Below are 23,765 nucleotides of genomic sequence, written 5' to 3'. Positions count from 1 at the left end.
TAGATGAGCGAGTATTAGATCACTGTTAAGGAAACTACTGAAGAAAATAGGGAAGGAGAAAATCGAACTCCAATCAGAGTCACAAGGTTTGATCAGGGATAATTATCATGACTTGATCAGAAGGGGAGTCGCATCTAATGGATTTGATTGAATTAGTTTGAGGAGGTCGATTGTTTAGTTTTGTAGGAAGGCCTTTGACACATTTCCAGCTGGGATACTGAGAAATAATGTAAAATCTCACAATATGAAGGATACCTTGACAGGTTACAAGGACATTTCTCTTAATGGCAGGAGACAGTGGGTGGTGGGAGAAGGCTGTTTGAGCGACTGGAGACCAGTGTCCCCTGGTGTAACACGGGGATCAGTGCTGTGTCCCTTATTGTTTGTGCTATTCATAAAAAAAGATGTGAATGTGGAGGGGGCTAGGTGAAGAGTGGGGGAGGTGTGATAGGTAAGTGTATGTTTGACATAAAGATTGACCGGATGGTTCGCAGTGAGGAGGAAGGCCTTAAGTTACAGGAAGATGCAGATGGAATGGTCAGATGGGCAAATCAATGGCAGATGGAATGTAACCCTGATAAATATGAGGTGATGCACTTTGCGAGAAGGAACCAGGCAGGGGAGGACTCAATGAATGGCAGCACACTGGGAAACTCAGGGTGTGCTTCTCCACACATCCTTGAATGTGACTGGAAAGGTTAATGGGCTAGTTAAGAATTGGACCTTGGGTGTAGCATTTCCTAATCAGGAGTAGATTATAAGAGTAATACAGGGCTTTGGTTCGGCCAAAATGGAGTACTGTATGTAGCTCTGGGAGCTACATTCCAGGAAGGATGTGATTGTACTGGAGGGGGTTGCATAGGAGATTCACCGGATGTTCCCTGGAATGGAGCATATCAGCTATGGAGAGAGGCTGGATAAGCTCAGGTTGTTTACTTTGGAGCAGAGAAGGCTGAGAGGGATGTGATTCAGGAGGATAAGATTATGAGGGACATGGACAGGGTGGATAGACAGCAGCTGTTCCTTTTAGTCAGAGGGTCAAGAACAAATTAGCACACTTTTAAAGAGAAAAGTTTGAGGTTTAGAGAGGATTTAAATATTTTTTCACCTCGAGGATGTGGGGTTCTGGGATTACTTGCTGAGAAGGGGGATTATCAAGGGTAACCTCACAATCATTAAAAAGTACTTGGACGAGCACGTGGAAGTGTCATAACATTCCAGGTTATGGGCCTGGTGTAGGAAAGTGGGACTAATATAGATCGTGCTGTATTTCTGTTGGCACAGAGTCTATACTCCTGTGAGTGTATGGTATGGAAGGTCAATTATTGAGCAGTTTAAGGCAGGAATTGATGGCTTTCTGAAGAGTATATTCACAAGGTTTAAAAGAGTGAACTGTAATAGCTTGTTAAATTATGTCAATGTGAGAAATATGAGAAAACAAGTGCAGTTTCCTGACAGTTTGAAACCAGAGAATAGAGAATGGACAATAGGGAAATGGCAGAACTATGAAGTCACTACTTCAGTTCTGTCTTCACAGAACATTCAAAAAATACTATGAAAACCATGTCTGGTGTGGAAAAATGACAGAGGACATTGAACATAGAACATAGTAAGTAAATGGTTTAGGAGAAATTATTGTGGCTGAAAGTATTGGTCATTGGCAACACTAACGTACATTTATGAAATGGGAATTATGTTTGAGAAACAGAATGGGAGACAAATGAAAGAGAAGCAATGGATGTAAAACATGTGGATTTTTAGAAATATTATGGTAAAGCTCCAAGCCCAATTTGAAAAAATCAAATCTGAGTGGATTGGGGCTAATATATGGCTATGTTTCCAGAATGGGACAGCTGTCAGGAAACGGTGAATAGAAATAAACAGACTCGTCAAGCAACAGCCTGAAATTGTCTGTAAGGTATGATTCTGTGAGTATGACTATATCGCAGACACCCCATTACCTACCCCTAATATCTCCTGTCTCATCAGCAGGACGGACACAGCAGAAGTGGTGGCACAGTGGGATACAGTTGGAAGGGAATTGCTCTTGGAGTCCTCAACAGTGTCTCCGTATCCCATTAAGTCTCATGGCATTAGTTTACACATGGGAAAGGAAACCTCCTGCTGGTTAACATGTACCAGCCTCTCTCAGCTGATGAATCAGTACTCCTCCATGCTGACCAATACTTGGAGGAAGCACTGAGGGTAGCATGGATGCAAGATCTACTCTGGGTGGGGGATTTCAATGTTCACCACCAAGAGTATATCAGCGACAGCATTACTGACCGAGCTGGCCAGGCCCCAAAGGATATAACTGCTCGACTGGTTCTGCAGCAGGTGGGGAAAGAACCAACAAGAGGAAAATACAAACTTGAACACAGCCTTACGAATCTGTCAGTCGCAGAAGTATCTGTCCATGACAGTATCGGTAAGAGAAACCATTGTGGAGACAAAATCACACCTGCATATTGAGAATAACCTCCACCATTTTTGGTGGTACTATCACGTTGCTAAACAGGGCAGACTTCGAACAGATCTAGCAGCTCAAATCTGGATGTCCATAAGGTGTTGTGGGTCATCAATAGCAGCCAAGTTGTACTCCCGCATAACCTCATGGCCTGGCATATCCCCCTCGCAACAACTGCCATCAATCTAGAGGATCAACATTGGTTCAGTGGAGTCTGCAGGGTGGCAGGAGCTGCACCAGGCATACCTGACAATGAGGTGTCAGCCTGGTGAAGCCACCAATCAGGACTACCTGTGCACCAAACAGCATAATCAGTAAGTGATAGACACAGCTAAGTGATCCCACAAGCAAAGGAACAGATCACATCTAGCCGAGAAATGTTGGGGACAATTAAACAATTCACTGGAGGAAGAGATTCCACAAATAACCCCTTCCTCCATGATGGTAAAGCCCATCACTTCAGTGTATAAGATAAGGCTGATGCATTCGCAACAATCTTCAGTCAGCAATGCTGAGTGGATGATCCATCTCAGCCCCCTCCAGTGGTCCTCAGCAATTCAGTTACCAGTCATCAGCCAATTCGAGTCAGGCCACTCGATATCCAGAAACGATTGGAGATACTGGATTCTCCAAAAGGTGCATAATCTGACACCATTATGGCAATAGTACTGAAAACTTGTGCTCCATAACTTGCCACTCCCCTAGCCAAACTATTTCAATACAGTTATAACTATGGCTTTTCCTCATTATGTGGAAAATTACTCCAAGTATCTCCTGTATATAAAAAGCAGAACAAATCCAATCCGGCCAATTTCCACCCCATCAGTCTACTCTCGATCATCAGTAAAGTGGTGGAAGGTCTCAGTGTTTTAAAGCAGCACCTGCTCAGCAATATCCTTGTCAATGACGCCCAGTTTGGGCTCCACCAGGGCCACTCAGCTCCTGACCTCATTACCGTGGTTCACACATGGACAACAGAGCTGAATTACAGTGGTGGGGTGAGAGTGACAGCCCTTTAAGTCAAGGCTGCATTCGACTATGTGTGGTATCAAGGGGCCGTGGCAACACTGGAATCAATGGGAATCAGGGGCAAACTCCCTGCTGGTTAGAATCATACCTGACACGTAGGAGGATGGTCATGGTTGATAAAGGTCAGTCAACTCAGCTCCAAGTCTGTAGGAGGCCCTCGAGCAGTGGCCGAAAACTTCTTCAGGGCTACTTCATCAATGACCTTCCCTCCATTTTAAGGTCAGAAGTGGGGATGTTCGCCAATGATTGTACAATGTTCTGCAACATTTGTGGCTCCTCAGATACTGAAGCAGTCCATGTTCAAATGCGACAAGATCTGGACAGTATCCAGGCTGCCAAGTGGCGAGTAATATTCAGGCCACACGAATGCCAGACCGTGACCATCACCAATAAAATACAATCTAACCTGCCCCTGGGCATTCAATGGGGTTACTATCATTGAATCCCCCGGTGTCAAATTCCTGGTGGGTAATCATTGCTCAGAAACCCACTGGTCTCGCCACATGAACACAGTCACTATAAGAGCAGGTCCGAAGCTAGGAATACTGCAGCGAGTAACTCACATCCTGACTTCCAAACGTCTGTCCATCATCTACAATGCATAAGTCAGAAGTGTGATGGAAGTCTCCCAATTTGCCAGGTTGAGTGCAGCCCCAACAACACTCAAGAAGCTTTATTCCATCCAGGGCAAAGCATCCAGTTTGGCTGTCCCTTCATCCACAATGCTCCACCATCAACGCTCAGCAGCAGCAGCAGTGTTTTACTGTCTACATGCTGCAATGAAATGATTCACCAAAGGTCATCAGAGACCATATTCCCAACTCCCATGTCTATCTAAAAGGACAATGGCTGCAGATGTATGGGAACACTATCATCCTCAGGTTCCCCTCCAAGCCATTCACCATCCTGACTTGGAAATTTATCACTGCTCCTTCACACTCGCTGGGTCAGAATCCTGGGATTCCCTTCCTAATTGCATTGGAGGTCAACCGAGGCAGGTGGACTGCAGCGTTCAACAAGGCAGCTCACCACCACCTTCTCAAGGGCAACTAGGTGCAAGGAATAAATGCTGGCCGAGCCAGTGACACCCAGATTCATGAAATAAATAAATACAAATTAACAGAGGAATTTTGCTGAGGTGTCGCAGGGATTGGTGCTTGGGGCCCAGCTGTTCACAATGCCCTTTAAACATTTGGTTACTGGAATCAGATACAATATATCCCAGCCTGCTGACAGCACTAACGGATGTGGGATTGTGAGTGGGTGAGGAGAATGTAAAAAAAGCATCGAGAAGACTAAGACAAGTGGAGAGAATGGGTAAATGCTTGACAGATGGAGAACAATGTGGATAGAGGTGACGGTGTGCTCTTTGGTGGAAACGATAAATTGGCAGCCTACCATTTGAAAGGGATTGGTTGAAACATGTTGATCTACATAAACCTTCTGCGTAAACCTCTGAGGCCCATGCAGCGCAGTGAGTTCTGCATCCAGAAGTCAATACTGGGCATGGCATTGGCACGCTGCCCAGTGTACACAGACCCACCAAGTGGGGATCTGTAACATTAAAAAGGATCTGCATCTCCCTGTACACCAGTCGCTGAAAGGAATATTGCAGAAACAGAAAGCAGTGAGGAAGATAAATTAAGTGTTGACCTTCATTTCAGGGGGATGTGAGTCCAGGAGAAAAAGTGTCTTACTGCAGCTGTACAGGGCCTTGGTGAGGCATCATCTTGAACATTGTGCAGCATTGTGTGCAGTTTTGGTCTCCTTAACTAATAAAGGACAAACCTGACATTGATGGAGAGCAGTGAAGGATGACCAGACTGATCTCTGGGATGACGGGCTTGTTGTGGGAGCAGAGTTTGGGGAGACCGGGCCAGTATTCCATGGGGTTTAGGAAAATGAATGGAGATCTCAGTGAAATATACAAAATTCTGACAGGGTGAGACAGATTGGAAGCAGGGATGATAATTCCCCTGGTTGGGACTTCTAAAACAAGGGGCCACATTATTAGGTACAGGCAGTCACTCTGCATTGAGATGATAATAAATGTCTGCTCACAGACTGGGGAACCTGGGGAATTCGATCGCAACTGGAAACCGAGACACTGATTATAAATAAGGATTTAGAGACAGTAAAGTGATGGTGGGAGAGCAGGAGTACGGTGTGGAAATGAAGGGACAACCATCATTATATTGAATTGGTTAGCAAACTCGTTGGACCAAACGTACTACTGCACCGCCTATTTTATAGCTTCCCAAGGTTACTCACATTAACGGATATGTATATCGTGTGGGGTAAGTGCATTGAGGAGATTTTTTCCATGAACTAGAATGAGCACGTTAAAGTGTTTTCCATTCCCGCTGTTTCTGTGCAGTCTGTGGGAAAACACTGTAAATGCTGTCACAAGCTCTCAGATGTTAGGAAGGAGGTTTCTGCAATGTCGACAGGACTGTGTTCCCATTCCCTTTTCCGACACTGATGCTGAGGCCAGGTGTTCTGTCCAGTTTCTTCCTTTCAGACCTCTGAGTAGTTTGATCCAAATGGGTGCCCTTGCTTGGCAATTTCAGAGATCATTGAAATGTTTATCACATGTCAGCGTCTTTGGAGTCACTTTTAGGTCAGCCCAGGAAATCATGGGAGATTCACTTCCTAAAAGTATATTGGAGAAGGAAATTCTGTTTACAATCGATATTGGCTTCAAGGTCACTGTTACTGACCCCAGAATTTAGATCTCGATATTTTATTAATGGTCTTTAACTTCCACCCGCTGCCAGATCATTAGCCTGGGCTGGATTCGTAATCCAGTAATATTTCCACAACAGTACCATCTCCACATGGGGACCTATCGGAAACCACACTGAGCAGGTTATTTCTGTGCTGCTTGACAGCTCTGTCAAAAATAACTCCCACCAATTTGACTGTCGTGATGGGACTGAGGGGGTGGTAAATGGTCAGACTGTAATTATTCCCGTTTTAGGCGAAGGGACTTAGCTGAGTAATTTTCCACATTGCCAGGGAGATGTGAGAGTTGAAGCTGGAATGAAAAAGCTTCTCCAGGGACAGGGCTTGTTGTGCAGCACAAGTCTTCAGTTCTATTGCAGGAATGGGGTCAGGGCTCATTGCCTTTGTCGTATCTACTGTGTTCAGCTGTTTCTTCATGTCACGTACAGCGAATCGAATTGGTTGAAGATTGGCATCTGTGATTTTGTGGGCATCATGATGAGGGTAGGTGTATCATCGACTCACCACTTCTGGCAGAAGATGGTGCAGATAAAGCATCCTTTTCTTTTACACTGATGTGCAGGTGTGTTCCATTATTTAGGATGGGAATGTTTGTGGAGCCATCTCCTCCAGTCATTTGTTTAATCGTTCATCATCATTTATGATTGACTGTGGCAGAACTGCAGGATTTCGATCAGATCTGTTGGTCAAGTCTGGTAGCTTTAATGAGTTAGCATCAGGTTAAAGTTCATGTGATTCTGACTCTGACATGTTCACCCACACTCGTCACTGAGCCATAGATGGTGCTGATGGCAATGACAGACTGAGGTGTTATCCAGGTAAAAAGTTCCAGGTTGTGGTTTAATGCATGTCTGCCTCTCCTGCTGCTGTGGTCTACAGCACTACATGAATATGCAGTTTCGAGCTGCAATCTCTGCAATGCAATTCTGCTGTTTGTTCCCCAATTCTCACTGAGACCCATTCACCCATCAGCCCTGCACTCAGTGAGCTAACCTGGTTTCTGATGTGGAAATACTTCAATTTTCAAACTCTCATTCCACTGCGAGTCTGTCTCCCCGGGTCTTGCTTACAATCTGACACATTCCGCAAAAGCATTTTACTGATCTTAATTCAAATGTTTAATTCACCTGAATGTTTTTCCTTGAGAAATACGATCTTCTGTGTTAAAAGTGAATGTGTTTCCTCTGTTTCTCTCCCTGACCACGATTAAGAGCTCTGTAGTGTCAGAAATGCCAGCCTTATGTAGTTGCAGAGCCAATAAATTCTCTGGATTCCCATTCATCTTCACCACATTGTATATTTTCTCTTTTGGTTTGATGCCTTATCACCCATGGCTGCCTTGTTCTCCCATGAGTATGTTTCAAGTTCTTGGGGTTGCATTTCTGGTGTTATCTTCTGAATTATCCCCAGAACCTCCACCCATTGCTGCTCCATGGTCTTTCCTGCTCAGCTCCCCTTCCAATTAACTCTGGCCAGCTACGCCCGCATGTCTTGGTAGTTACATTGCTCAATTATAACCACATTACATCTTGAAGAGAGCATTAGACATAAACTGAAAGAAGGAGTTTTGGGAGATGGGACACGAAGAATAATTGGTGGATTTCTTAACTTGATACAAAGTGAGAACGAGAGACAGGATATAGATATGGAGATATGAAAAATGAGAAAACTACATTATTGAAAGAAGTAGATGAACATTCCCCAATGTTTTGGCAATGCCTGTGTGCTGTGGTACTTTGTACAGTGCATGTACAACAGAGTAATATGTTCAAATGCTGAGTCTGATGCCAGAATATTTATCTCCAATAATATGACTGATACTAGCTTTGGAAAGAACACAGCAGGCCAATATATTGAAGTCCCAGTAAAAAGGGGATTAACTGAAATAAGTTGGGACACCAGAATCAAGAATTTGGAGAACACATCCTGTTAAGAATGAGAGATTAGAGTTGGGAATCCCAGAAAAGGAGGGAACATTGAGAGGATCAAATCATGTTTTAGTGTTGTAACAATTTTATACAACATATGCATTATTTTTCGTTAACTGTGTCTCTGTTGTTCATTTACAATGTGTTGTGCACATGTGAAAAATGCGAATTATCTGAACACACACACATTGGTTAAACAGTGTATATAAAATCATTGTTCCACCATTGAAACTGTCCTGTTGTCGTGTTACAAGGATACATGAACACCAACTAGCCACTAAAAGACATGACGCACTATCACTATGTTCCATAGATACAGACAAAGAAGAGCACCACTTTGACTGGGACAAAGCACACACACATACTAAGACACACAAGGACCTTCTTAGAGGAATGGTATTCTAACCAGAAGTCCATCAATAAACGCATCAATTTAGATCCTGTCTACATTCTCTTGTTAAAATAACCGGAAATGACATCACCCTCTTTAAGAAACCAGACCTATAAATAGAGAGGCGGGACATACCACCAGCACTTCAGCAGATACTCTCACTGATGATGTCACCTAGTCATGGTGACGAAACCTCTGAAAACATACCTTCAAGCTCACTGAGCTAACTTGCTTACATATAAATTGTTATTTTTTGTTTATTAGTGGAATTTAGGAGTTCTCTGTCGCTCACGTTTTGACAGATTATGATGTGAGGTGAGCTTTTCTAGGTGTGTGGTTTTAATTAACAGAGGGGTTCGACATTGATGTCATAACATCAATGTGGCACTTGGACCGACTTGAACAGAATTGAGATACGACAGGTCCCAGCAAATTCCAACTCTTTGCAATTAGTGATTTTGATCTTCAAATAAAACCAGTGGGAAAATTCGTTTAATTTTGTTACTTGTGATTGGTTAAATGAAAAGTGAGGGAAATGACTTTTAACATTACTAAAGGGGTTCCCAAATTTTCCAAGGAAGTTTAGAAAGACAGAAGGAGGACATTTTTTAGAATTAGTAAATAGGTTGGAATTGGGTTTAACCAGGGAGAAAAGAGCAGCTGAAATTGTAATGGAGGTAGTTAAGCACTTTGATGTATCAGAGAAATAGGCAACTGCAGTAGAGTTATACAAAACTTAAATTACAAATGTGGCAACTGGAGTTAGATGATAAATAAAGGGACGGAAACAGAGAGACGAAAGAGAAAGAGAGGAAAAAGAAAGAGAGAGGGGATTTGACATTCAGAAGTTGGGAATTAGACAAGAAATTTAAATTAACAGGATGAAGGGAGAACGTAGGGATGTATACAACTGGGTTAGTATCTTGCAATATTATGGTGAGAAAATCGTCAAAACCTTTTCAGTTTCATTTGAAACAATGGCTCGGCAGATGACGTATCCAGTGAACTTGTGGGTAATGCTCGTTCAGACTAAGTTGGTGGGCACAGCTGGTGAGGCATGTGCAGCGCTGTCCGATGAGAGATCAAGAGATTATCAAGATGTTAAATTGGCTATTTTGATTAGTTATGAATTGGTACTAGACGCATGTAGACAGAAGTTCAGAAAAAAAGAGACGGAACCAGGTCAGACTTACATTGAGTTTGATAGAATTAACCACAGTCATTTTGATAGATGGGTGCTGGCCGTAAACATTGATAAGACCTGTGAGGCGTGAAGGGAGATTAATCTGCTGGAGAAGTTAACAGACTCACTTCCAGAGATAGTAAGAATTCATGTGAATGAATAGACAGTTCAAGAAGTGAGAAGCGCAGCAGAAATGGCAGGTAAATATGCATTGTGGCATGTGATGAAATTTAGCTTCTGGCAGGAATTTCATCCTGTGAGGGATAGAAATTGGGAGAAGGGACAATCACACATTACAAAGCAAACAGTAGCTCACAATATTTTACCACAGGTGAAGAAAGAAGCCCAAGGGGGTGAAAGGTGGTGAATGGCCTCAGGTGCTGTCACTATAAGGGAGTGGAACACATAAAATTACAGTGCTGGTGGTTTAAGAAGGGCACAGGGAAAAGGTGGTTTTCACGGCAGTAAGCTGGGACACACCGTGCTGGGCGTTAAAGGAAGACACTTTGGGGAAAGATGTGGTAGAAGAGGCTAAGCCTAGTGAAACTGGTAAAGGAGACCCCAAGTGGAGCCAAGGAGCTGCAGTAAATTGCACAGCCTAGGCACGGGCTGGGTATGGAGGGAGTGCCTGATCTCTCTCCAAAGAATTCGCCTCTGTAGATAAAGTTTACTCAGAAAGAACAGGGGGAGAAGGACAAGAAGTTATAATTTTGTGAGATATGGGATCTGCACAGTCTCTAATAGTTGAGGAGTGAGGCGCCAGAAAAGCACTACAGATCAGGCAGCATCCAGACATCAGGACAATCGAATATCAGGCAGAAACCCATCGTCAGGAACATGGTGGGGGGACAAGGGGGCTGAAAGATAAATACGAGGGGAGTAGCTGAGCTGGTGGGAGGGTCACTGGGAAGGCAATAAGAAGATGTAGGTGGGAGTGATAGTGATATGTCGTAGGGTAGGGTGGAGTCGGTAGGTGGGAAGGAAGATGGTTAGTTAGGGCAGTCCAAGAGGGCAGTGCTAGGTTGTACGGTTGGATCTGGGAGAGGTTGGTGGAGAGGAGATTTGGAATTTGGTGAAGTCAACGTTGATGCTGTACAGTTTGAGGATTCCAGCTGTCCTACCACCGATAGGAGTCCTATCACCCTCCTCTCCGACCTATCACCATCACACCCCACTTGCATCTACCTATCGCCTTCCAAGTTCCCTTCCACCCCAGCTCCACCCCCACCCTCCCATTTATTTCTCAACCTCCTTCCCCCTCCCTTACCTCCCACTTTCCTGATGAAGGATTTATACCTGAAACGTCAACGCTCCTGCCCCTCGGATGCTGCCGACGTGCTGTGCTTTTCCAGCCCCACACTTTTCAACTCTTATCTCCAGCATCTGCAGCCCTCACTTTCTCTTGGCCGCTAATAGGAAGAGATGAAAGATTTTTTTTTCACACTTTCTGGCATGTTAATCAAGAGCGTGTTAGTTTGTGGAATTGGGAAAGAAATTAAGCAAGCCCTTGTGTAACATCAGGATGGAATGCCAAACAAAGTTTGGGGAAGTAACAGTGACAGTGAGAAACAGAGTGTCAGTTCCAGGAATACAGTTTGTTCTTGGGAACGATTTAGCAGGAGGCGAGGTGGGAGAGGCACCCCTTGTGTTGGAGAAGCCAAAGGAAGACTAGGGAATTGGTGATTTAAAAGAAAATTACCCAGGAATTTTTCCAGACTGTGTAGTAACAAGATCCCACTGTCATAAGTTACAACAGGAAGGAAAAACGAACGAAAAAGACAAATCAGTTGATGCTCAGTGAACTGACACCCTGTTTGATGGAACGGTGCAGGATAAACCTGAACAGGCAGAGGATCAGGCAGAGGTGTTTAATCCAGAAAGGCTAATGGACTTATAACAGATATATACACACACATTCACACACACATACACATGGACACACACAGAAAAGGAATCAGAATATATTGTCGAACGTTATTAAATTAAAGATAGAATCATAAAATTAAAATGGAGACCCCGATAGGTTAGTGCAGAAGGGAAATGGGCCGAAGTGCACCACATTGTGTTAGCAGTAACGTACAGTGTTATGGGTAGTTCATAAACTAACTGCAGGCGGTCACCGAGGTGTACAGAAGACTCAGGCTAAGGTACAGAAACATTTCCACTGGCCTGGAATGCACAAGCACGCTGTTTTTTTTTTTGTTTTCCGTGACATACATACCAAATGGTAGGGAAGTAACAGGCAGTAATAAAACCAGTACCTTTCTTGGCAATTCCTGCATTCGAAGAACCTTGCACGAGGGTTATGATTAATTGTGTAGCTCCCCTTCCTAAAGTAAAAGTGAAAACCAATATTTGCTGACCATATTGGATGTGTCTACCAGATTTCCAGAGGCAATTCCATTATTGGAGTGTCAAGGCAAAAAGGGAGGTGGAGGAGTTGGTAGCTTTCTTTACTCACTGTGGACTGCCCAGAGAGATTCAGTCAGACCTCATCAGATCTCATCAAATGAGATCCTCAGAAAGGATCTCATTTTACCGCTCAGCTGTTTAAGGAAGTCATGGATGGCTTAGGCATACAGCACTTCAAATCAAGGGCATCCCATCCTGAATCCCAGGGAGCCTTGGAAAGTTAGCATCAGATGCTGAAGACTATGTTAACAGCCGTACTGTCAGGGTTGGCCAAATGATTGGGATAAAGGTGCCCCATTAAATTGTTTGCCATTAGAAATGCCGCAAATAATTATACTCACTTTACTTCCTTTGAGTTAATATTCGTACATGAAGTGAGAGGTTCTTTGAAATTAATTGCATACAAATTGACAGAACCCACGTCGGAAATCTCACACCTGGATTATGTGTATGAGGTGAAGGAGAGAGATGGAATAGGTGAGTTTGCTAAACAGTATCTGAAGAGCACAGCATAGAGTGAAGCAGGTGGCAGATAAAAACACTGAAACTTTGAAAATTTCCCGAGGGGATGACGTATTAGTATTGCCACCAGTGGTAAGAAATTTCTTCAAAGCCAGGTTTAGTGGCCCCTTTCAAATTAAAAAAAAATGTGGAGTCAGTTAAACTATCTCGTAAAGATACCAAAGATGACAAAAAACTTTAACAAGTTTTTCATCCATTATCCATATGAATGAATAATGCACCACACAATTTAAGACTCAGAAACAAAGTTGTGGCCATATGAACAAATGGTGCATTTTATCTGTATGATGTAGTGATCTTTAGCAAGTGATTGAAAGCTCACATGTTACAGTTGGCAGAGCATGTTGAACGATTACAAGAAGGAAACTTGGTAATAAACTTAAAGAAAACATAATTCGCGAAGGCAGTGGTGATGTACTTGGGACATTACATTGGACATGGAAGGTTGACCCCATGGAACACAAAGACGAAGGGCTTTGAGGAATTTCCACGAACATGCTCGAAGAAAGAGATGCTTCGATTTTTGGAACTGAGTGGATTCTGTCGGAAGTTTGTTACAAACTTCAGCAGCGTATTGGCACCACTGATGGATTTATTAAAGAAGGAAACAGAATTGTGGTGGACAGAACAATGCCAGGAGGGATTTGAGGATTTTAAATCAGGATTAATCACCACACTAGCTTTAGCTACACCAAATATTCTGAAACCCTTTGAAAATTGTGTTTGATGCTCGGGATATCGGGGTCGGAGATGTATTGATACAGAAAGGTGATGATGGAATTGAATGGCTAATTGGCTACTTCGAAAAAAACTCAATATCCACCAGAAATAAAATACAAAATCTCCATTATTGAACAAGAGTCATTAAGTTTCACACTGGCCTGACAATATTTTAATGTATATATGACAAACAAATTGTCGGAGATTTTGGAATATTTAAAGACCAGAATATGAGACTATTTAATTGGAGTCTTACCTTACTGACTTTAAACTCACAAAATGTACATGCTGTGGCTCCTACAATGTGATAGCAGATGGGTTTTAGCGGATTTACAGGAAAGCAGTGGAGATAAGATTTGTCTTATTCCAGTGTTGTATTGGTGTGCAGAATTAATATGAATGATATAACTGAGATTAATACTTTTGTATTTCATATAATTGGGATTAAGAATTAGAGGAAAAGAAATGTAGCAATCTTTTCATTCTGCTGGTTCATTTTATTTTTTGAAGTGGGAAGATGTTATGAAGCCAAAAACATGTATGGGCACTTGAACACAGAATGGGTTTTGTTGAATAGAAATTAAAGCCACAGATGCCACCTAAAGGTCACACTGTTCCACATGTCACCATTAGCTGAGAAATGGATACCTGAGTTTTCGTTGCTTGTTTGACAGCCATTCAAATGTAACCAAAGAGGTTAAATAATGCTCAGGACACCATATGCCAACAGAATTTGAATATTATTTTTTGGACACCTTGACAGCAATCAAATTATGAGAACTATTATATCATTGGGAGTATACAAACCCAGCATTTTGAACACTGGAGGGAGAGCTGCTGCCATCCAACAGCAGAGTAACTGCTGTAGAGCAGGAATGCTAACTGGCCATCTCAAACACTCTCTATCAAAGACACATGTTCATCTAAACCTACTTGCAATAAAAAAAAAAGACCCAGGGAGATCAGCAGCTGAAAGAGTGAACACAGCGGGGAAGATAGAGACTGTGTGGTCTTGAGATTTTAATGTTTCATATGTGGGTTGTTGGAACAGCATATTTTTACAGAGTTGGAGTCAGATAGTAAGTAGCTAAGAAAAGAGGGGCTTGTATTTGTCAATAGTTGTTGTTTCGTGTTCACTATTAAAGTTAAGAAACTAACTTGATAATTTTTGCTTAAATAGTGGAATATAGGAGATCTGTGTGGCTCATATTTTAACAGATTACGAGGTGAGGCGAGCTTTTCTGGGTGTTTGGTTTTAATTAATGGAGGGGTACGAGTCCACCTTGTAAATATCCATCATGCTAACCCCATTTCCCTGCAGTTGGCCCATATGCTTCCAGTCCTTTCCTATCCACATATTTATCCAAATGTTTTTGAAATGATGTTAATGTACCCCCCTCAACCACATCTACTGGCAACTCATCCACGTACCAGCCCTCTGTATAAAGAAGTGGCCCCTCAGGTTCCCTTTTATTCCTTCCCCTTTAACCTTAAACTGATCCCCTCTAATCCTCGAATCTCTACACCTTGGAAAAAGACTGAGAACATTAACCCTATCATACCCCTCGTGATATTATACAGCTCTATAAGGACTCCCTCAGTCTCTTACACGCTAAAAAAAAGGTCCTAGCTTGTCCAACCACTCCCTATAACTCAGACCATTGGGTCCTGGCAACATCTTTGCAAAATTCTTCTGTACTCTTTCTCATTTAATAACATCCTCCCCATAACAAGGTGACAAAGCTGAACACAATACTCCAAGTGCGGCCTTACCAAAATCCTGTGTAACTGCAACATAAAGTCCCAACTTCTATACTCAATATCCTGCCTGATGAAGGCCAATGTGCCAAAAGCTTCTTCACTGCCCTATCTACCTGTGTCTCCACTCTTAGAGAACCGTGCACCTGAACACCAAGGTCCCTCTGCCAACAGCACTCCTTCGGACCCTCCCATTCACCATGAACCTCCTACCTCGATTTGAGTTTCCAAAATGCAAGACCTCAGGCTTCTATATTAAATTCCATTTGCCATTTCTCTGTCAATTTCCCACCGGATTAAGGTCCTGATGCAATTTCTGATAAACTTCCTCACTGATCATTCTCCCAATTACTTTAGTGACATCTGTAAACTTAGTAATCATACCTTGTACATTTTCAACCAAATCATAGATAACAAACAGCTATGGACGAAGCCTCTGGTCTGACAAACATCCTTCCACTCAACCCTCTGCTTCAGACCATCAACCCAACTGTGTATACAATTGGCCAGTTCCCCCCGCATTCTACGAAATGTAACCTTCCTGAGCAGCCTGCCGAGTGCAACCTAATCAAAGGCGTTACTGAAATCCATAGAGACTACGTCTATCACTCTGCCCTCATCAAACCTCCTGGTAACTTCATCAAAGGACTCTAAGAAATTTGGGAAGCATGATCTCCCACTCACAAGTCTATGCTGACTGCTCCGAATCAAACCCTCTGTACGTAATGGGTGCATTCAATGGTATGCTGTACTTCATTGTAAGATGATTCGAGTACATAAGTAAAGCCATCTTCCTACTGTTGTAGAGCCTTGCTAAGAGAGCATTTGGGCACTCTATACAGATTTGATGTCCTTTGTAAGGAATGATTCCCTTACCACAGACACGGATGATGGTAACATGAGGATAGAGTGAATAAGCTGAGTGTTTAATCTGTAGAGCTGTGAGAGACGAAGAAATTGTGATGCTGAAACACGAGGAGTGGCAGCGATCACTTATTTCCAAAACAGACATTGACAGGGTGAGAAATTCCATACTTTACCCAGGATTGATTGGTTTGATTTATTGTCACGTTTACCCCGCTACAGGGAAACACTTTGTTTATGAGCAGTGGAGGCAGATCATAGTAAGCATGGCCAGACAGATCATAGGGTGGAAATAGACTTGGACAGAGTAAGGCATACAGGTCACACTGCACAGGACATGCACTAGACAAGGTCAACATGAAGAAGATCATCATTATTTGAACTTTCAGAGTCCATTCATCAATCTAACGTGACTTTCCTAATAGTTGATATGCCTTAATTAACTCTCCCCACGTTATTGTGCAGTCGGCAACTGAACCCTGTACTGAACGTCAGGTTGCTCACACTCCCCAACAGCAGCCACAATACCTTCCATCTGAAACAGGTCGCCATTCCCACCAGCTTCCGCCCTACATAGAGAACAACAGGCTGTCTTCGTGGAGATGGAAGATGCCTTCTTGAGACTTTACACAAGACATATGGCTTCCCTGCTCACCATTAGAAAACCACGTTAAAGTCCCACATGTGTATCAGAAGCAACAGAGCCAAGAGGAACAACGTGGAGCAGTCTGTCTGTGCAGCCTCTGCCCCACTTGTTCATCATGTTGGAGCATCAATTAGGAGACACTTAAAACTGCCGATGCTGGAGATCAGAGTAGACCATTAATTGCTGGAAAGGCACAGCGGGTCAGGCAGCATCCCAGGAGCAGGATAATCGAAGATTGGGGCATAAGACATTCATCATGAATCAGCAAAAATTACCTCATTCTGCCCCCCTGTAAGTGCATTGAGGTGGGAATGGCCTCCTGCTGTTCCTGTGTAAGTGACTCAAGGGAGTGATTGGCTTCAACCGCATCCAATTGGACAGGGCCAAGGGCCTGACTGGTTAACCATGGTTCCTGTTTGACTGCTCATTGTGCTGACTAGTGTGACAATGCTGCAGCTTTAAGAGTTTATTTTGTCCGGGTTTCTTTTAAGAGAGAGATTGAACGATCGTTACCGAGCTGGCTGGTTAAGACCACTTGAGTAAACAGCTCGCGAGGCCTTGTGTTTATTTTAATGCAGCCTGAATGGGTGTGGCCAACTCTCACAGATTAGGATCTCTGGGATTTCGTTTCTCAGTAACTTCAGACAGTATTGGGGTCTCCACAGAGTTGGAAGCTTCAGTGAATGTTTCCCGGTTGCTACCCTCTCTGAAGTTTTTCTTGATGTTGTTTTTAATTCCTGGATTGGAGAAATGTTTGTGACAATCTGTGTCTTAATATTTATTTTTGCCAGGGGCTGTGTTTATGGGAGTTCCATATATTGGAACAGTTCATTAGTAATAGTTCCTAGATCTATTATTCTGCTAACTTGTCCAATAGAATTACGTTATTCTAAATTCCTCTTTGTTTGGTTTCATTTTCTCTTTCGTGTTTAAGGAGATGGTGTTTTGCTTCACACCGAGTAGTTCGATCAATCACATTGCATCTGGAACTGACACATTACATTTCCTTTAAAATATGAAAACATTAGAGTCAAGGCTACCTCCTTCACATATTTATGACGGGCTCTACTGTGGTCCATCACACTGGAATCCTTCTCTTCCTGAGTAATAGGCTGGAGGCACTGAATGGGCTGTCCCCGTTCTACTCTAATACTGTCAATGGGGTGAATGACTTCCCCATATTCCTGTGAAACCAGCGTGAGCTGCTGAATGAACTCTTGTTTTACTTTAGCAATGTGCAGTGCCCACCAGTGCTGTTACATGAATGTTATGCTCACTTTAACAGCACAAGCCTCAATGGAGTCTGGATCCTGCTAGACATGGACAAAGACCAGTTCAGGAGCTGACGGGGGACAAAACGTTCTGAACATTGTAGAATCTTCAGCGACCATCCCCACTTCTGATCTTATGGTGGGGAGGGTGGGAGCGGGGAGACATTGATGAAGCAGCTGAAGATGTTTGTGAAGGGGAAGCTACCCAGAGGATCTCCCACAGAGGTGACCCAGGACTGAGATGGTGAACATCTTCCTTTGTGCCATGTTTGACACCAAACACTGGAGAGTTTACTCTGATTCCCATTAAGTCCAGTTTTATTAAGCTCCTTTAACAGAAGTCAACCACTGCATTGATATCAGGGCCAGTCATTTTTACCTGAACCCTTGTCTCAACCTCTTTTGTTCACATCAATAGGCCATGATATAAGAGCAGCAAGTGTTTTCTTCAAACAGGTGGGATTGAATGTCAGGATTTCTCTCCTCAAGGGTGTTCGGGGAGCTAGATGACTGAACGTATTTGAAGAGGAGGTAGATGGAAATTGAATGTCAAAGAGGTCAGGGCTATGAAGAATTGGATTTGAAAGAGGATTTGAGACGAAGAGCAGATCAGTCATGATCTTAGTGAAGGGCAAGGCAGGCTTGGGGGTGAACAACATACCCCTGTTTGCGATGTTCTCCCATTCTGTTATTGGAAAGTTAGTGGGTGTTATTTTCATGAATGTTCTGTTATTGAATGTTGTTGACAAGGAGACCAGAGGATTTTGTGAGCAATCCCTGAGTGAGGTATGGGAGCTGTATTCACACTGAATCTGGCTGTACAACATGACCAACAAATGAAGCACAAGTTGCAGTGAGGGGAAGCTCTGTGAAGCGAGATGAGGGGCCTCTTTCCTACCCAGCCTGCGTTTTCTAATGACATTCCTAATTCACTTCAAACCGTGTGGGACAGTACTGAGGGGCTGAATGGTCTCCTGTGTTTCTGTGCAACAGGTTATAGGAGTAAGTAGGCTCCAACTTCTCCTGACTAGCAGGTTTGAGGGGCTGAATGGAACACAGGAACATGGGAGTGAGGAGCAGGAGTGGGTCATTAGATACTTTGAGCCTTCTCCACCAGGCACTAAAATTGTAGCTGATCAGATTGTGGTCTCAGCCCCACTTTCCTGTCTGCGTCCCATTGTGCATGACTCACTTCTTTGTCAAATATTTAACTAACGCAGCTTTCAATCAATGTGAACATAGAGACACGATAACATTCCACTGAAGAGAATTTTGACTTGAAAAGTCCTTCCAGAATTATTCATCATCCCTGTTTTAGAATCTGAAAGTCATGCAGAATGGAAATAGACCCATTAGTCCAATCTGTTCACTCCGATCAGATATCAAATCTGACTTAGTCCCATTTGCCAGCATTTGGCCAATATTCCTCCTGTGATTGTACCCACCTTGACCTCTGACTGCACTTTCTGTCCACACACCACTCTGTGTGAAATATTTACCTTCAGGTCCCTTCTAAATCATTCGCCCTCTCCCCTCCAACCTATGCTGTCTTGTTCTGGACTCCCCAATCCTGGGGAGCAGAACATGGCTGTTCAGAAAATCCATGCCCCTGATGATTTTATAAACCTCTATAATGTCACCCTTCAGCCTCTGACACTCCAGGGGGAAACACCTCAACGTAATCAGCCTCTCCCTATAGCTCAAGCCTCCAGTCCTGGAACATCCGTGTAAGTCATTTCTGCAGAAAACCGAGTTGTACGCAGTATTCTTGAAGTGGCCTCACCAACATCCTGTAAAGAAGTAACATGCCATCACAAGTCCTATACTCAATGATTAAGGCAAATGTGCCAAATGTGTTCAGCACCACTCTGTCTACCGGCGACTCACTGCTACAGGTAATCATGTACATAAACATCAGAAAGTTAACATGATGGTAGTGCCAGCAGATAGGAGGACCAGTGATACATTGATCATTATTAAGTTTAGATTGTGTTGGGAACATGAGCTTAACATGTCAGGAAGTGAAATCAAATCAATGGGTTCAGGGTAATATACAGAATACCAGATAGCCCGGAGTGAGTTACAGCCTGGAATCGAATTGAGGGGTTCAGAGTGGTTTATATACAGAATAACAGATAGCCCGGAGTGAGTTACAATCTGGAATCTAATCAAGGCGTTCGGGGTGGTTTATATACGAATAACAGATACCCCGGAGTGAGTTACAGCCTAGAATCTAATCGAGGGTTTCAGGGTGGTTTATATACAGAATAACAGGTAGCCCGCACTGAGTTACAGCCTGGAATCTAATTGCAGGGTTCAGGGTAGTTTATTTACAGAATAACAGATAGCCCAGAGTGAGTTACAGCCTGGAATCTAATCGAGGGGTTCAGGGTGGTTTATTTACAGAATAACAGATAGCCCGCACTGAGTTACAGCCTGGAATCTAATTGCAGGGTTCAGGGTGGTTTATTTACAGAATAACAGATACCCCGGAGTGAGTTACAGCCTGGAATCTAATCGAGGAGTTCAGGGTAGTTTATATAGAGAATAACAGATATGCCGGAGTGAGTTACAGCCTGGAATCTAATCGAGGGGTTCAGGGTGGTTTATATACAGAATAACAGATAGCCCGGAGTGAGTTACAGCCTGGAATCTAATCGAGGGATATGTGAACCTTTTTATGTGAACTAACTTGTAACTGGGAGTGAGTCACAAAGTGTACTATTGGCCAAGTGGTTCCAAATCTTGACTCACATAAACACAATGCAGTCACAAACTACACAACTTTACTGACTCCCAATTTTCCTAGTTTGAGGACTATTCTGTTGTATTCCCCTTTCACTGAAAGTATTAATATACCTTTTATACTGCACTGCCATTCTGGTTACAGTGCTGCCTATCTCTCACTGTCTCATTTATCTTCAATCCTGTTGAACGATACTTAAACCAACAGATGCACAAAGTTCCAGAAAGAGTTTTGTTCAATTTCAGGTGCAGTATTTTCTTTTATTTGCAGACAACACACAAGTTGAACACTCAGAAGGTCAGTGTGGGATTTGAGAAAACCTTCAATTTGGAATAGACCTAGCCAGGCAGGATTCTGATCCAACTCTGTAAATCTACAATTCAGTAGCTGAGCTCTATCAGGTTTTGTATATTATTTTTCTCTCATATATTAGGAGCTTGGAAAGTAAGGCAGACCTTACTGGAAATATCACATTGTCTCTCCGCATTCACTGTAAGCAGGTTCTGGGATTTACATTTTAATCACCTTCAAAGAGCTGTCTCCATTTCCTATCTCACTTAGCATCTATGAATGGAAATGACTTTTGACACATTGCCCCCTCTCCCTTGCTGAAAGTATTCCTGACACAAATCAGTGAGGCAGACATTTTAGATTTGTCCACAGCCACCATTTTATATCAGCAAAACGATGACATTGAGTTTATAAATAAGGAAAAGCAAGAGAGACTGGCAACCTCAATACAGTTTGAAAATATATGAAACATTGAACACGCACACAGAATCACACAAACAGACATACACAGACACACAGAATCACACACACAGGGATACAGACACCTTCCAGAAGCTGTCTCCATTTCCTATCTTGCAAGAGAATTCATGTCATGATGATGCATTCATGCAGGACAGTAAACAGCTTTTGAGACTTTCCCCATTGTGTCAGAAATTCAGCCCCAGTCTGAAACTTGGAGATATGTAACAGGACAGAAATGAACCAGCAGCTTTCTGTGTTCCTGCTCCCAATGTAACATTTGACCATTTAGTTTATGTTGTCTTCGGTCTAACATCCAACAAGGATCACTTCACAGATCCAATAACAGATCCCCAGGAGTGAGTTCCAGACTGGAATCTAAATGAGGGGTTTAGGGTTTACATACAGCATAAGAGAGACCCAGGAGTGAGGGACAGAGTGGAATCTAACCGAGAGGTTTGAGGTGGTTTACATACAGAATAACAGATAAGGAGTAGTGAGTCACAAAATCGCGGAGTCATACAGTCATAGAGATGTACAGCATGGAAACAGACCCTTTCGTCCAACCCGTCTATGCCGACCAGATACCCTAACCTGGTCTAGTCTCTTTATCAAGCACTTGGCCCATCTCCCTTCAAATCTTCCCATTCATATACCCATTGAGCTGCATTTTAAATGTTGCAATTGCACCAGCTTCCACTACTTCCTCTGACAGTTCATTCCATTCATGTACCACACTCTGACTGAACAAGTTGCCCCTTAGGTCTCTTTCATATTAACTCTCACACTAAACCTCTGCCCTCTAGTTCTGGACTCCCCACCCCAAGGAAAAGACTTTGTCTATTTATCCTATCCATGCCCGTCATTATTTTATAAACCTCAATAAAGTCACCCCTCAGCCTCTGATGCTCCAGGAAAAACAACCCCAGCCTATTCAGCCTTTCCCTGTAGCTCAAATCCTCTAACCCTGGCAACCTCCTGGAAAATCTTTTCTGAACCCTTCCAAGTTTCACAACATCCTTCCGATAGGAAGGAGACCAGAATTACATGCCATATTCCAACAGTGGCCTAACCCATGTCCAGTCCAGCCACAACATGACCTCTCAATGCCTATACTCAAAACTCTGACCAATAAAGGAAAGCATACCAAACGCTGCCTTCATTATCTTATCCACCTGCCACTCTACTCTCACGGAGCTACGAACCTGCACTTCGAAATCTCTTTGTTCAGCAACTCTCCCTCGGACCAGAACATTAAGTGTATACATCCTGCTCAAATTTGCTTTCCCAAAATGCAGCGCGTCGTGTCTATCGAAGTGGAATAGAATTGAAGGTTTTGGGGTGTTTTTGAAACATACCAGTCACACATAGATGGAAGTGAGTTACACGTTGGAATCTAATCGAGAGTGTTCCGGGTGATTCATATAATCCCGACAGTGGGAAAACAGGCCCTTCAGCCCAACAAGACCACACTGACCCACAGAAGAATAACCCATCCAGACCCATTTCCCCACATTTACCCCTGACTAATGCAACTCACCTACACATCCCTGAATACCATGGGCAATTTTAACAGGGTTTGGATTGGATGGTTAATATACAGACCAACAGATACCCAGGAGTGTGATACAGACTGGAATTCTAATCAAACGATTGAAGTGGCTAATGTACAGAGTCTCTTACAATTGGAAGTCAGTTACACATTGGAATTTTATGAAGGGGATTCGGGACGATTGTGTGTACAATAACAGATACCCCAGAGTCAGTTACAGACTGGAATCTAATCGAGGGTTTCAGGGTGGTTTAGATGCAGAATAACAGGTAGCCCGGAGTGAGTTGTAGAGTCATAGAATCAGAGAGATGTCCAGCATGGAAACAGACCCTTCGGTCCAACCTGGCAATGCCGACCAGGTATCCCAACCCAATCTAGTTCGACCTGCCAGCACCTGGCCCATGTCCCTCCAAACCCTTCCTCTTCATATACTCATCCAAATTCCTCTTAAATATTGCAATTGTACCAGCCTCCACCACTTCCTCTGGCAGGTCACTCCATACACATACCATCTTCTGCGTGAAAAGGTTGTCCCTTAGGTCTCTTTCATATCTTTCCCCTCTCAAACTAAACCTATGCCCTCTAGTTCTGGACTCCCTTACCCCGGGGGAAACCTCGATAAGTTCACCCCTCAGCCTCCGACACTCCAGGGAAAACAGCCCCAGACTGTTCAGCCTCTCCCCATTGCTCAAATCCTCCAACCCTGGCAACATCCTTGTAAATCTTTTCTGAAACTTTTCACGTTTCACAACATCTTTCCGATAGGAAGGAGACCAGAATT

Source organism: Chiloscyllium punctatum, chromosome 13, assembly GCF_047496795.1.
Source record: "Chiloscyllium punctatum isolate Juve2018m chromosome 13, sChiPun1.3, whole genome shotgun sequence".
Lineage (NCBI taxonomy): Eukaryota > Metazoa > Chordata > Chondrichthyes > Orectolobiformes > Hemiscylliidae > Chiloscyllium > Chiloscyllium punctatum.
The sequence above is the reverse complement of the archived record's forward strand: the minus strand, read 5'-3'. Positions refer to the sequence as shown.